General features: G+C 34.7%; 1 pseudogene; it reads right to left on the reverse strand.

Moving 5' to 3' along the window:
* Nucleotides 1-5,664: 5,664 nt before the first annotated feature.
* Nucleotides 5,665-6,521, reverse strand: LOC129011570 (nucleophosmin-like; annotated as a pseudogene).
* Nucleotides 6,522-15,084: the final 8,563 nt, after the last annotated feature.

Here is a 15,084-nt window from a genome sequence, read left to right on the forward strand (position 1 = left end):
CCATAAAAAGGGGTGAGTTCATGTCCTTTTTAGGGACATGGATGCAGCTGGAAACCATCATTGTGAACAAACTATCACAAGGACAGAAAACCAAGCACCACATGTTCTCACTCATAGGTGGGAACTGAACAATGAGAACACTTGGTCACAGGGTGGGGAACATCATGCACCGGGGCCTGCCATGGGGTGGGGGAGGGGAGAGGGATATCATTAGGAGATATACCTAATGAAAATGATGAGTTAATGGGTGCAGCACACCAACATGGCACATGTATACATATGTAACAAACCTGCACGTTGTGCACATGTACCCTAGAATTTAAAGTATAATAAAAAAAGAAAAAAAAAAGAATAATCTTAGCTATATGTTTTTGTAGGTGCTTTTCATTAATTTGGAAAAGTTCTCCTCTATAGTTCACTGAGTTTTATCATGAATGTGTGTTGAATTATGGTTTTCTTTATCTTAGAATTTCTTGATTTTCTCTTTATTCCTGAAAGATATTTTCACTGCATATAGGATCTTGGTTGACAGTTATTTCCTTTCATCATTTAAAAAATGTCATGCCATTTCCTTCTAGCCTCCATGGTTTCTGATGAGCAATCCTCTGTAATTCAACTTATTTTTTTCCACTAAAGGTAAGCTGTCATTTCTCTCTTGCTACTTTCAAGATTTTTTCTTTGTTTTTAGTTTTCAGAAGTTTGACTAATAAGTGCATTGGTGTGGATTTCTTTAGGTTTATTCTGTTTGGGTTTTGTTCTGATTTTTGAAACTATAGGTCTATGTCTTTCAAATGCGTGAAATTTTCAGCTGTGATTTCTTCCTATGCTTTATTGTCCATGATTTTTTTCTCCTCTCCTTTAAGAACTGGGATGACACAAAAGTTAGCTTTTTTTTTTTTTGGCTGTAGTCCCAAAGGTCCAAGTGTCACTGTTAATTTTTTTTTTTTTTTTTTGGTGGCAGAGCGGGGGATGGGGGAAGTGAAAGGTGGTACTATGTTATGAGACTCTGGATCTTATGTAAAATTTTAATTTTAGCTGCCTTCTTTTGATAGCACATTGGTAGCAGGCAGAGGGTGGTGCTTTGTTAATGCTGAGGACAAGTGGAATTCCTGGTTCCCTACCCAGCTTCTGTTGACATTATAAGTGATGGACTTTTCATTATTTCTGGCACAGTGTGATTACTGCTCTCCAAGAAGACTTCACTGATACTTCCCTGACTGAAAGACACCTTGCTACTATTTCCCATTTGGTCTCCACTGACTCCACAGTGGGGGGGCTTTGTTACACATTTGGATGATAGTCCTGACTCCCTACTTGATTTTCTCAGATAACGCCTTGGTTTGGGAGATAGGGCGAGGAGTGTTTGAGTGTCTCCTTGAAATGTGGCATGGCTGGAAATCTAGGCTCAACACTTGACACTTTGTGGTGAAATTGAGTGTAGGACCACTGTTATTTCTGTGGGCTTTGGCTGCTGGAAAGCAATTATGGTCGAAAAGTTTTGTATCTTGTTAGATCACCCGTTTTCTGTTCTTTTGGCTGGAAAGAGTAGACTTATGTTTAGTTGACTGTTTGTGTGTGTGTGTGTGTGTGTGTATGAGTGTGTCTGTAGCTATTATTCTTCCAGGTTACTGGCTTCTCCAGCATTTATTCTATGATATAGTAGTAAAAAGAAAACTCAGAGGCTTCTCTGCCATGCCCATCTTCAGATTTTAAAGCTCCTAGCTAGTCTTATTTCCTTTACCATTCAAAACACTACTACATCTCCCCAGCAACAGAGTTAGGCAGTGGGATATTTTGAGAGTAAAAAAACGCAACTTCCACTGTAAAATTAGGCTAGCAGGTACACACAAATACATACAGCCACCCTAGTAATGTGGAATAATAGAAAATAATGTCAATGTTAATCAATAGAGGAATGCATGTTTTTAAAAGTATGATACATTTCACAAAAGGCAGCCATAGAGAGATAATGGACCCCTTAAAACCATGACTAAGAGATTTTAGAATTGACTTGGAAGGATTCCAAAGGTGTTACTAAGAGAGAGAAAGTGGGATTCAGAATAGTGTGCATACTTCTCATTTTTTAAAAACAACGGCATAAAATGAACCTTGTATATGTAGATGAGCATCCATCTTTGGATGCTTATGTGTGTATATACATGTTTACATTTTGAAAATTGTTAAGATGGGTTAAGGGACAGGTGTAGGGAAAGTGATGATTTGCTTGAGAGGAGAGTGAGAAATGGGAGAGTCAAATAAAAATATAAAGATAAAACTACAATTAAAAGAAACTCATTTTGTATGATATGATCATATTTATGCATTTTTACAAAATTGAAGGGGCATATAAACCTGCAACCATGAAGGCTTAAAGATAATGATATCATCATTCTCTGCCTGAGGTACTATTTCTTAATACTATCATTTAAAAGAAATGAATATTAGTTATTTTTTTCTCTTCCATTAATTCCTTAATTTTTTTTCTCAGTCCAATTAGTGACAAGACAAATACAGTCATTTGTCACTTAATGATGGGGATACATTCTGAGGAATGCATACTTAGGTGATTTTGTCATTGTGCACACAGCATAGAGTGCACTTACACAAACCTAGATGGTATAGTCTGTCACACATCTAGACTATATGGTACAACCCATTGCTCTTAGCCTACAAACCTGTTCCACATGTACTGCATGGAATATTGAAGCAATTATAATACAATTTGTGTTTGTGTATCTAAATATGTATAAACATAGAAAAGATACAATAAAAATACAATACAAAAGATACAAAATGGTAGTACTTTATAGGACACCTACCATGAATGGAGCTTGCAGGACTAGAAGCTGCTCTAGGTGAGTCAGTGAGTGAGTGGGGAGTGAATGTGAAGGCCTAGCGCATTGCTATACACTACTTCATTTCGCCTACACTAAATTTATTTTTTTAATTTCCTTCTCTAATAGTAAATTAACCTTAGCTTACTTTAATTTTTTTTCTTTATAAACTTGTTTTCTTTAACATTTTTTTTTGTGTGTGTGTGTGTGTGACAGAGTCTCACCCTGTTGTCCAGGCTGGAATGAAGTGGTATGATCATGGCTCACTGCAACCTCCACCTCCCAGTTTCAAGTGATCCTCCTGTCTCAGCTTCCTGAATAGCTTTGACCACAGGCATGCAACACCATGCCTGGCTAATTTTTGTGTTTTTTATATTTATTTATTTATTTATTTTTGAGATGGAGTCTTGCTCTGTTGAGAGTCTCACTCTGTTGCCCAGGCTGGAGTGTAGTGGTGTGATATCAGCTCACTGCAACCTCCACCTCACAAGTTCAAGCAATTCTCCTGTCTCAGCCTCCCCAGTAGCTGGGATTGCAGGCATGTGTCACCATGCCTGGCTAGTTTTTCTATGCTTAGTGGAGATAGGGTTTCACTATGTTGGCCAGGCTGGTCTTAAATCCCTGACCACAAGTAATCTGCCAGCCTCAGCCTCCCAAAGTGCTGGGATTACAGGCATGAGCCACCAGGTCTGGCTTTTTTGTGTTCTTTAGTAGAGACAGGGTTTAGCCATGTTGCCCAGGCCAGTCTTGAATTCCTGAGCTCAAGTCATCAACCCACCTCAGCATCCCAAAGTGCTGGGATTATAGGCATGAATGAGTCACCGTGCCTGGCCTTTTTTTTTTTTCTCTAACTTTTTTGGCTCTGTTATAATAATACTTCACTTAAAACACAAACACATTGTACAGCTGTACTAAAATACTTCATTTCTTTATATTCTTATTTTATAAGGTTTTGTCTTTCTAAATTTTTATTTCTTTTTAATTTTAAACTTTTTTGTTAAAAACTAAGACACAAACACATCTTAGCCTAGGACTACACAGTATCAAGATAATCAATATCACTGTCTTCTAATTCCACGTCTTGTCTCACTGGAAAGTCTTCAGGGCCAATAATATGCATGAAGCTGTCATGTCCTATGATAACGATGCCTTCTTCTGGAATACCTCCCAAAGGACCTGCCTGAGACTGTTTTAAGTTAACTTTTTAAAAAAAAAAACAGTACAAGGAATACCCTGTAAAATAAAAATATAAAATATGGCAAATATATAAACCAATAACATAGTCTCATTATCATTATCAAGCATTATGAGTTGCACATAATTGTACATGCTATATATTTTATAGGACTGGTATCAAAGTAGGTTTGTTTACAACAGCATGATCACAAACATGAGTGATGCATTGTGTTAGGACATTATGGCTGTTACAGTATCACTAGGTGATAGGAATTTTCCAGCTCCATTATAATTTTAGGGACCACCATAGTATATACAATCTGTTGTTGACTGAAAAATCATTATGCGATGCATTCCTGTATAGAACAATGTCTCTATGGACTCCCTCTGGGCACGAATGTATATATTTTTCTGTAAGTCACCCTCTAAAAATATAATTCAGGCTTTGTTCATTTCTCATCCACATAGTTACATGTTTAGAACTTGTGTGTCAATTTTGTGACACACAAGGTCACAAACGTGACCTAGAGAAAAAAATACATACCCTCCACCTCTACCACAATCTCCATACTCTAAAACCTCTTAAATGTCTCATGAAATACATGGAAAAAATCTAATTACTTGCCATGAAATAGGAGACCTTTGATGGTGTTATTCTTGTTTATTTAAGTCCTAAATTTATCATATATTTATGAATTAATAAACACTGCATACTTGTTGGTAAAACTTACCACACTTATATATAGTTTTAAACAAATATTCAGATTTGTGCATTAGGCCCAAAGAATGATGGGTCCCAGAGGCTGGAAAGGAGTGTGGAAAGCAGGGAAAAAAGAAAGGATGGTTAACAGGTACCAGGATTCAGTCAATGAATACCTGGTGTTTGGTACCAAAATAGACTATGGTAACAATAATTCATTGTATATTTTAAAATAAATAATAGAGTGGAATTACAATGTTCCTAACACACAAAAAAGAAATGGTAATACTTGAGGGGATGGACACTCCAATTATCCTGATTTGGTTATTACACATTGTTTGCTTACATCAAAATTTCACAAATACCACATAACTGCATAAAACTATTATACATCCATAATAATTACAAATAATTTGCATCTCTTTTGACTCTGACAATCACTTTTTAGCAAGTCAAAACCAACATCTAGTTGAAACAAATAATTCTGCCATCACACTTTCTTTCCTTCATTGCTTACTGCCAATTTACTTGTGGCTTCGTTTCTCATCTGTGACAAAATTTTCATTTTCAAATAATTTATTTTGTTTCTTTGAATCGTTTGACATGGTGATTAAATTTTAAAGGTAACACATTGAGTTTTCCTTTTAAATACTGAGTTTTATTTCACATGTATATTTTTGTCTCCCCACCATTTTCATGTCTGACTACCACCACTACTATGTCCTATCATACTACTACACACATACTTAAAACCAAGCAAAGGTTGCAGTTCCATCTTTAAAAACTAAACAGGCATTTTGGATAACACATCCTTGGCAATGGAATCTGGACAACATTTATCAAACATGGTAGGGAAAGTTCTCACTCTGCATTATAAAAAGGACAGCCAGATATCAACTGTTACAGAAATAAAATAAGGGGGAAAATTTTTAACAAATTGTTTGAACTATTTTCTTAAAGAGACTCCCTCCACTGCCAGAGATCTTGAATAGTCTCCTGCTCAGTCATCCGGAAGCAATTCTTCACATAAGTCATGAACTTGGCTTCCACTTTGGGAAGGGAACCACTTTTTCTATACTTGCTTGCATTTTTGCTTTAATGTCTTCTACAGCACTAGGTTCTTTTGGTGTTTTAGGAGTTTTTTCCTGTTTTTTTGTAGGATTTTTGTTCTTTGATCTTAGCGTCGATGATGGTTTTGAGTCTTTTCCATTCTGATTTGAATTTTGTGCATTTTTGGCTGGAGTATCTCATATAGATTTCTTCACTGGCGCTTTTTCTTCAGTTTCCTCATCATCAAAATCATCATCATCATCTTCATCATCATCTTCATCACTAACAAGTTTTACTTTTTTCTGTGGAAACTTGCTACCACCTCCAGGGACAGAAGGCTTTCCAGATATACTTAAGAGTTTCACATCCTCCTCCTCTTCATCTTCTGACTCTGCATTTTCCTCCCCAGCTACTAAGTGCTGTCCACTAATATGCACTGGCCCTGAACCACACTTCAACCGTAAGAGCACTGGTGGTGTCATTTCAAAGCCCCCAAGGGAAACCACTGGATGTACAGGCATTGTCAAAGTTGTCAGGGTTACTTTAATTGGAATCCCTTCGCAATTCATTGCCTCTGCTTCAACAATGTGCAATTCATCCTTTGCACCAGCCCCTAAACTCACCGTTCTTAAAGATAACTGGTGCTCATTTTCATCATTATCCGCCTTAAAGTGATCATCTTTGTTGGCTTTTAGTTCACTACTGAAAAGATAATTCTAGGGCCTCAGGGGGGACACGTCCATGTCCATCGAATCTCCCATCGCGTGGCGGCACGCACTTAGGTAGGGGAGAAGGCAGATGGAGATAAACGACCACTGCTCAAGAGAAGAGCCGCTCAGGACAGAATCACATCAGGGACACTGAGTTTTTAATATCGCATATTTTAATCTTATATGAGCTTATAAAAATTTATTTTTAAATTGTTTTCTTCCAAGGGTCTGAATTAGTTCTAAGAAATGTGTGAACAATTTTGTCCTTTTTCATCAAAGCAGAAGAATTTCAATTGTTTAAATACATGCTTTCAGCTCTAATTACTCATTAGAGAAAATAAGTTAAAAATGTGTGGTTTTAATATTTATGTTAAAGAACAAAATCAAAACTTTCCCTAATATATGGATTAACTGATTGGTATAATTAACTAGTAATGAAAGTAAAATTACTCTGTGGCATATCTCATTATGGTGTTAGTCTAAATTTAGATTTATAATTTAAATTTATAATTATATATATGAATATATAAAATGAAAGAATTGCATGTAAATCATTTACAAAAAAAGACTTTATGAAATGAGGTTAAAAAAAATCCAAAGATAAATCAAGCTACTTCCCTTGGAAAGCTGACACCTTTCATATGATTTTATTAAATTTTGACCCATTTAAGTCATACAAAATAGTGGACTCATATTAAATGAAGCACGAATAAAGAAATATCCAAACAACAATTTTATCGAGGGGATATGTCAAATTACCTAGAAATTATACTACCCTTTTGCAAGCACTATCCTAAATAATTTGAGAACAGAGATGACATTTAAAAGTAAAGAAGAAAATGGGAAGAGAAGATTGTAGGAGGAAAGATGTATTTCCTTTGCTGATATTTAACACTATCATTTTTCTTAATTATTCTTGACATTTCACACATTTCACCCATTATTCCCTGAGCTCCCCTAAAGCACAGTTTTTCTTTTAAATGTAGGGCTACTTACTTTTGAGGACAAATTGTACATTGCTGTTCTTTAATAAATTCAACCTTTTATTCTTGATCCTATCGCTCATATATAAGCAGATAGCACCACCTGTCTTATAAGCAGGTGCCTTTATAGCATGGATTTCTGTAAATATGCTGCTAAAAGTAGAATTAATTTCTTAGATTGAATGAAGTAGGGAGGCATTTGAATATCTAGCATTTAGAATAAGTAAACTATTGACAATTACAATTACATACTCTTTAGATATTTACATTATATATTTTGAATTTTAAAGAACATCAAAAGCTATGCAAATTCTTAATTAACATTGATAGTATAAATATCTTCATATCTTGAACCTACAAATTCAAGAGGCTAGCTATATTCTGTTATTCTTTAAGCAAAATAGCCATGTTTATTACTTTGCTTCTTTTAGTGTTTGTCCTTTAGCCACATATATCCATATTAATTATTTAAAGTATGTGTATTACTTTAAAGTTTGTTGTGGTACCTTAGATTTCATGTTTGCCTATATAATATGCAAAATCATATACTGACGTTGTATTGTAAATGAGAGCTTTATCTTATTCTCCTTTATATAATTTGTATTTCAAGAAGTATAGATATTTTAATTAAAATTAGTCTACTTTAATATCTATAATCTTATCTGTATTGTATGAAATTTACTGAAGAAAAGCTAAAACCAAGTAACTGGCCATTTTTACCTATTTGAGATTTCAGAAAATCATGCTTTCTAAAACTTAGTAGGATTTTGGTAAAACAAACCAAAAGTATAGATTAAGACATTGTCTAGCTGAACTGGATTAAAGAAAAATACAAATATTTGTATTGGTACATCTTCAGTATTCACAAGGAGAGAAAGCATAATAGCAAGTAAAAAGAAAAATTAAAATAAACTAATGTTATCACCTATTTAATGTTACATAGTAATACTGTTGATGAATAAATATTTCTGTAAAGTATCAGAAATTAAGATTCCAGCATATAGCTAGAAGAATCACTTTTAATAATACATATCTATGTGTATATCAAGCACAATTGTTTTTTAAAAAAACTAAAGATATTAAAAATAAAGTGTCCCTTAATTTATACTCAAATATTTTTGGGAAAAAAATAGAAAAATCTACTTTTTTCTTAAATTATTGCTTGTCTTTAAACTTTTTATTTTATAAGTTAATTTCTTAAGCATAGAAAACTTTTTAGTAGCATACATTGCATTAAGTCTTACAAGTTCGTGCAACAAAACTAGTGGATTTCAAGATTCGAGGCTTGAATTTTCGAGGCTTAAATGCTATGCTTAGTAGTGTAATGACACTCACTACTGAGTGAGTGTCAGACATCTGGTGTTGTTTTCTCTAAAGCATAGGGACAATGGGCAAAACAAAACTAATGATTCTGTGTGAGAATGTAATTGTATTACCGTTATTATACACAAAGGTGTATTTTAAACTGTAATATATCACAAGCAAGTTTTTACACTTCTATCCATTATTTGATTGGTACTTTCATTGAAATTTCTAACATTTACAAAACTTATTAATTTGAAAATATGTTCATGTACTTACAATTGCATTAAATTTAAATTAAATAATACTTCAACATTTGAATTATAATATTCAAATGAAAGTTGTGAAGAAAGCAAATGCCACCTATAATTGCCGTGTATATTAATATGTGAATAAAAACACATAAGCACAACTACTCAAAAAGAATAACATACTAAAATAATTTCATACAATACTGCAGTTTTAAGTTGTATGTTTGCTGATTTATTAAAGGAACTTTTGAATAAATATACAAAAATCGCTAGCATTCCTTTACACCAACAGTCAAGCTGCGAACGAAATCAGGAATGCAATCCCATTCACAGTAGCCACAAAAAGAATAAAATACCTAGGAATACAGCTCACCAGGAAGGTGAAAGATTTCTACAGTGAGAATTACAAAACACTGCCCAAAGAAATCAGAGATGACACAAACAAATGGAGAAACATTCCATGCTCATGGGTATGCAGAATCAATATGAATAAAATGGCCATACTGCCCAAAGCATATTACAGATTCAATGCTATTCCTATCAAACTACCAATACCAATAACAGTCTTCACAAATCTAAAAAGACAAAACTATTTTAACGTTTATATGGAACCAGATAAAGAGCCCAGATAGGCAAGACAATCCTAAGCCAAAAGGATAAAGCTGAAAGCATTATGATACCCAAGTTCAAACTATACTACAGGGCTACAGTAACCAAGACAGCATGGTACTGGTACAAAAACAGGCACATAGACCAATACAACCGAATAAGAGCCCAGAAATAATTCTGCACACCTACAGTCATCAGATCTTTGACAAAGCTAACAAAAACAATAGGCCAGTTATCCCAGCACCATTAAAAAATGTGATGTGATTAGTGCTCAACATCACTAATTATCAGAGAAATGCAACTCAAAACCAAATTGAAATATTACCCCACAGCTGTTAGAATGGCTATTATCAGAAAGAAAAAAAGTCTTGGAGAAGATTGGAGACAAAGGAACCCTTGTTACTGTAGATGAGAATGCACAACCATTATGGAAAACAGTATTAAAGTTCTTTAAAAATTAAGAATAGAACTACCCTATGATCTAGCAATTCCACTTCTGGGTATATATCCAAAAAGGGAAAAAGAATCACATACTTGCAGAGTTATTTGCACTCTTGTGTTCATTGCAACATTATTCACAATAGCTAAAATATAGAAACAAGCTATGTGTCACACAACAAATGAATGGATAAAGAACACAATGCATTTTTATTTGGCCTTAAAAAAGGAAATACTGCCATTTGCGAACAACATGGATAAACCCATAGACCATTATGTTAAGTGAAATAAGCTAGACATAGAAAGGGAGATACAGCATGATCTCATTTGCACATAAAATCTAAAAAAGTGTTAAATGCATGAGTTACAGAGAGTAGAATTTGGGTTGTTACGGCCTGGGATGTGGCAGAAAAGAGAAGACATCATTCAAAGGGTCAAAGTAACTTTCAATTATAAAATGAATAAGTTCTGGAGGCCTAACCTACAGTGTAATGACTATAGTTAATACTGTATTGTATACTTAAAATATGCTAAGAGAATAGATCTCAAGTGTTCTTACCCCTCGCTCCCCGAACATACACATACATACAAAATAGTAATTATTGAATTGATAGATATGTTAATTAACTTTATTATGTTAATCATTTTGCAATGTATATGTATATCAAAACATTATGTTATACATCATAAATATATTCAATTTTTATTTTGTAATCACACCTCAGTAATACTGTGAAAAAAGCACTCCAGAAGAAAACAATGGGGGGAAAAAAAGAAATAGCTGATATGTTTTTCCATTAAAAAAAATCCAACAGTGAATAAATTTGCTAAGCAAAAAATAAAATGTTCATTCTGTGGTATACCTGTTGGCTTTTTGTTGGCCAACAAACATTTGGAGAAATGTTTATTCAGGTCCTTTGCTATTTTTAAATCAGTTTTTTTATTTATTATTATTATTATTTTTTGCTGGCCAATAAACATTTGGAGACATGTTTATTCAGGTCCTTTGCTATTTTTAAATCAGTTTTTTATTTATTATTATTATTATTTTTTGCTATTCAGTTGTATGAGTCCCTTGTATATTTTTGATATTAACTCTTATCAGATATATAGTTTACAAATATTTTCTTCCCATTCTGAAGGTTGCCTTTTCATTTTGTTAACTGTTTTCTGTGCAGTAGCTTTTAAGTTTGATGTAAGCCCATCGATTAATTTTGTTTTGTTCCTTGCGCTACTGGTGTCATACAAAAAAATCAGTATCAAGATCAATATCAGGGAGCATTTTCCATATGTCTTCCAGGGCTTTTTATGATTTCAAGGCTTTAATTCATTTTTAGTTGATTTTTGGGTGTGGTGTAAAATAAGATTCCAGTTTTACTCTTTTGCATATGGACAGCCAGTTGTCCAAACACTATTTCTTGAAGTGACTATTCTTTACCTACTATATGTTTTCAGCACCTTTGTAAATGATTAGTTGACCATATGTGTGAGTTTATTTCTAAATGCTCTGTTTTGTTTCATTCATATATGTGCCTGCTTTTATGCCAGTAATATATTGTTTTGATTGCCATAGCTTTAAAGTATAGTTTCAAATCAGGAAATGTGATGCCCCCAGCTTTATTCTATGTGTCTAAAGACTAATTTTCCTATTTGGATTTCTTTTGTGGTTCCAAATTAATTTTAGGATTATTTTATCCTGTTTTGTGAAAAATGACGTGGGAATTCTGAAAGGGATTGCATTTAATCTGTAGATTTATTTGGGTAGTATGTCTTATAGTTTTTAGTGTACAGATCCTTTATTTCCTTGGTTAAATACATTTCTAAATATTGTATTTCATTTTATGCTGTTTGCAATGGGATTGTTTTCCTTATCTCTCAGAGAGGTCACTATTAGTGTTATTAGTGTATACAAACACAACTGATTTTTGCACACTGATTTTGTATTCTGCAATTTTATTGAATTATTTTATTAGTTCAAACAGATTTTATGGTGGAGTCTTTAGAGGATTCTATATATGAGATCAGGTCATCTGCAAATGGGTATAACTTTACCTTTGCCTTTCTCTTTTTGATGTCGGTTGCTTCTTTTTCCCACCTAATTTCTTTGGCTAGGTTGTCTCGTTGAATAAAAATGGCTACAGTGGGCATCCTTGTCTTGTTTGGGATCTTAGAGGAAAATCTTTCAGCGAACTTTTCACTATTAAGTAAGCTGTTAGCTGTGTGCTTGTCGTATATGGCCTTTACTGTGTTGAGGTACATTTACATTCCTTCTATAACTAATTTGTTGATAACTTTTATTATGAAAGGATGTTAAATTTGCACATTGAGATGTTCATAGAATTTTTATTCTTCAATATTTTAATGTAGTCTATCACATTTACTGATTTGCATATGTTAAACCATCTTTGCATCCCTGGGATAAATCCCACTTGATCTTTGTGGATGATCCTGTTAATGTGCTACTGAATTCACTTTATAGTATTTGTTGAGAATTTTTGCATCTATGTTCATCAACGATATACGTCTGCAATTTTCTTTTCTTGTAGTTTCCTTGTCTGGCTTGGTTATCAGGATAATGCTAGCCTTGAAAAACAAGTTTGAAAGTATTCCCTCCTCTTCAATTATTTGGAAGAATTTGAGAATTAATATCTGTTTCTTTAAAGAATTGGTAGACTTCATCAGTGAAGCCATCTGGTCCTGGGCTTTACTTTGTTGAGAGATTTTTTCATTACTGATTCTATCTCCTTAGTCACTATTGGTCTATTCAGATTTTCTACTTCATTATGATTTAGTCTAGTTAGGTTAAATGGGTCTAGGAATTCATTCATTTCTACTAGGCTATCCAATTTTATGTGTATTGTTCACAGCAGTTGCCTATGATTCCTCGTATTTCTGTGGTATCATTCATGATGTCTCCTCTTTCATTTCTAATTTTATTTATTTGAGTTTTTTCAATTTTTTTCTTAGTTTAGCTAAAAGTTTGCCATTTTTGTTTATATTTTTAAACACCAATTTGTAGTTTCATTGACAGTTTGTATTGTCTTTTTAGTCTCTATTAAATTTCTGTTCTTATGTTGATCATTTTCTTTCCTCTGCTAACTTTGAGCTTAGTTTTGTTCTCCTTTGTTTTGTTTCTTGCAATGTAAAGCTAGGTTTTCCATTTTTTTGAGTTCTTTCTTTTTTCTTCACTTAGGTGTTTTTCACTATGAACCACGCTTTTAGTAATATATCTGCTTTTCCTGCATCTCATAAGTTTTGGTATGTTATGTTTCCATTTTCATTTGTCTCAAGACTTTTCTTTATTTCCATTTTGATTCCTTCTTTGACACATTAGTCTTTTGAAGCATGTGGTTTAATTTCCACATATTTGCTTATTTTTCAATTTTTCTGTCTGCTATTGATTTCTAGTTTCATACCATTTTATTCAGAAAGATGCTTGATATGATTTCAATATTCTCAGATTTCATAAGACTTGTTTTGTGGCCTAACATATGATCTATCCGGGAAAATATTCTGTTGCTTTTGGAATATTCTATATACACCTGTTAGGTTTATTTGGTCTGTGGTGTAGGGTAAGTCAAATGTTTTCTATTGATTTTCTGTCTGGATGATCTATCTATTGTTGAAAGTAGGGTATTGAAATTCTCTATTATTTATTGTATTGCTTTGAGTCTGCTATTGATGCTCTCATTTTCTAAGTCAGTTGTATTCTGAAGCTCAGAAATTTGTTTGCTTCTTCTTTATGTTTTCTTTTTTCTGTTCAACTTCTCATTTTGTTCTTTTGTTGTGTTCCAGGTTTTGTTAAGTTGTTAATCTGTGTTCCCTTGTAGCTCACTGAACTTCTTTAGACCTATTATTTTAAATTATTTGTGATGCAATTTGTGAATCTTCATTTCTTTTCTTTCTCTTTTTTTTTTTTTTTTTTTTTAAATGGAGTCTCGCTCTGTCGCCCAGGCTGGAGTGCAATGGTGTGATCTCGACTCACTGCAACCTCTCCCTCCCAGGTTCAAATGATTCTCCTGCCTCAGCCTCCTGAGTAGCTGGTATTATAGGCCCCTGCCACCAGGCCCGGCTAATTTTTGTATTTTTAGTAGAGAGGGGGTTTCACCATGTTGGCCAGGCTGGTCTTCAATTCCTGACCTCATGATCTACCCACCTCAGCTTCCCAAAGTGCTGGGGATTACAGGTGTGAGCCACAATGCCTGGCCGAATCTTCATTTCTTTGGTGTCTGTTATTAGAAGTTTACTGTGTTCTTTTGCTGGTGTCATGTTTTCCTGATTCTTCCTGATCATGGCCTTGAATAGGTATCTGCACATTTGAAGAAGCAGTCACCTCTTCCTGACTTACGGACTGGGCTTGGTAAAGAAAGACCTTCAGCTGCAGGGGTTGGGAGGCATGCTAGAGAGTGCTATAGCACCTTACACCATGTGTGGAGGGATGTGGTTGCTTCCAGGTCTGGAGGAACATGGTGCCTTGTCAGCTCACGCAACTGATGTTTATGATGTTGACAACTGTGAGGTCCTTGTTGGTGAGAGCTATGGAGGGTCTGTAGGGAATGGGAGGGCTGTTGGAGTCCTCCACAGTGCCTCTGGGCCCAGCAGTGGAGAACTAAGGCTAATGGCAAGAGTGGCTTGGATTAGCAGTGTGCATGAACACGGTGGCAGGGACTGGGGCCTGCTGTAGGTACATCCATGGAGGCAGATGCCAGCAGCAATCATAACCATGACTATGAGGTTTGGGGCTGAAAATGTGTATGCAAGTGCCTGCAGGGACCAGCTGTAGGCCAGGGCTGGTGGTGTGGGTATGAGCCATTTTCAGGTGCATAAGCAGTGGCCATGCTGAATTTTGAGGCCAGGGTATCTGTAGTGGCACCAGCTGGACAGCTCTTGGGTACAGTGAGGAAGAGGCATGGAGGCTCAGCCAGCTGGAGCCTGCAAAGGCAGAAGACTGGAGATCTTGGTGGCAAAGCTGTGGTGGTTGATGCTGCAGAGTCTTTAGTGGTGAAAGCTGCAGAAAAGTGTGTGTTGCAG

This window comes from Pongo pygmaeus, chromosome 14 (assembly GCF_028885625.2).
Source record: "Pongo pygmaeus isolate AG05252 chromosome 14, NHGRI_mPonPyg2-v2.0_pri, whole genome shotgun sequence".
In the NCBI taxonomy this organism is placed as follows: Eukaryota; Metazoa; Chordata; class Mammalia; order Primates; family Hominidae; genus Pongo; species Pongo pygmaeus.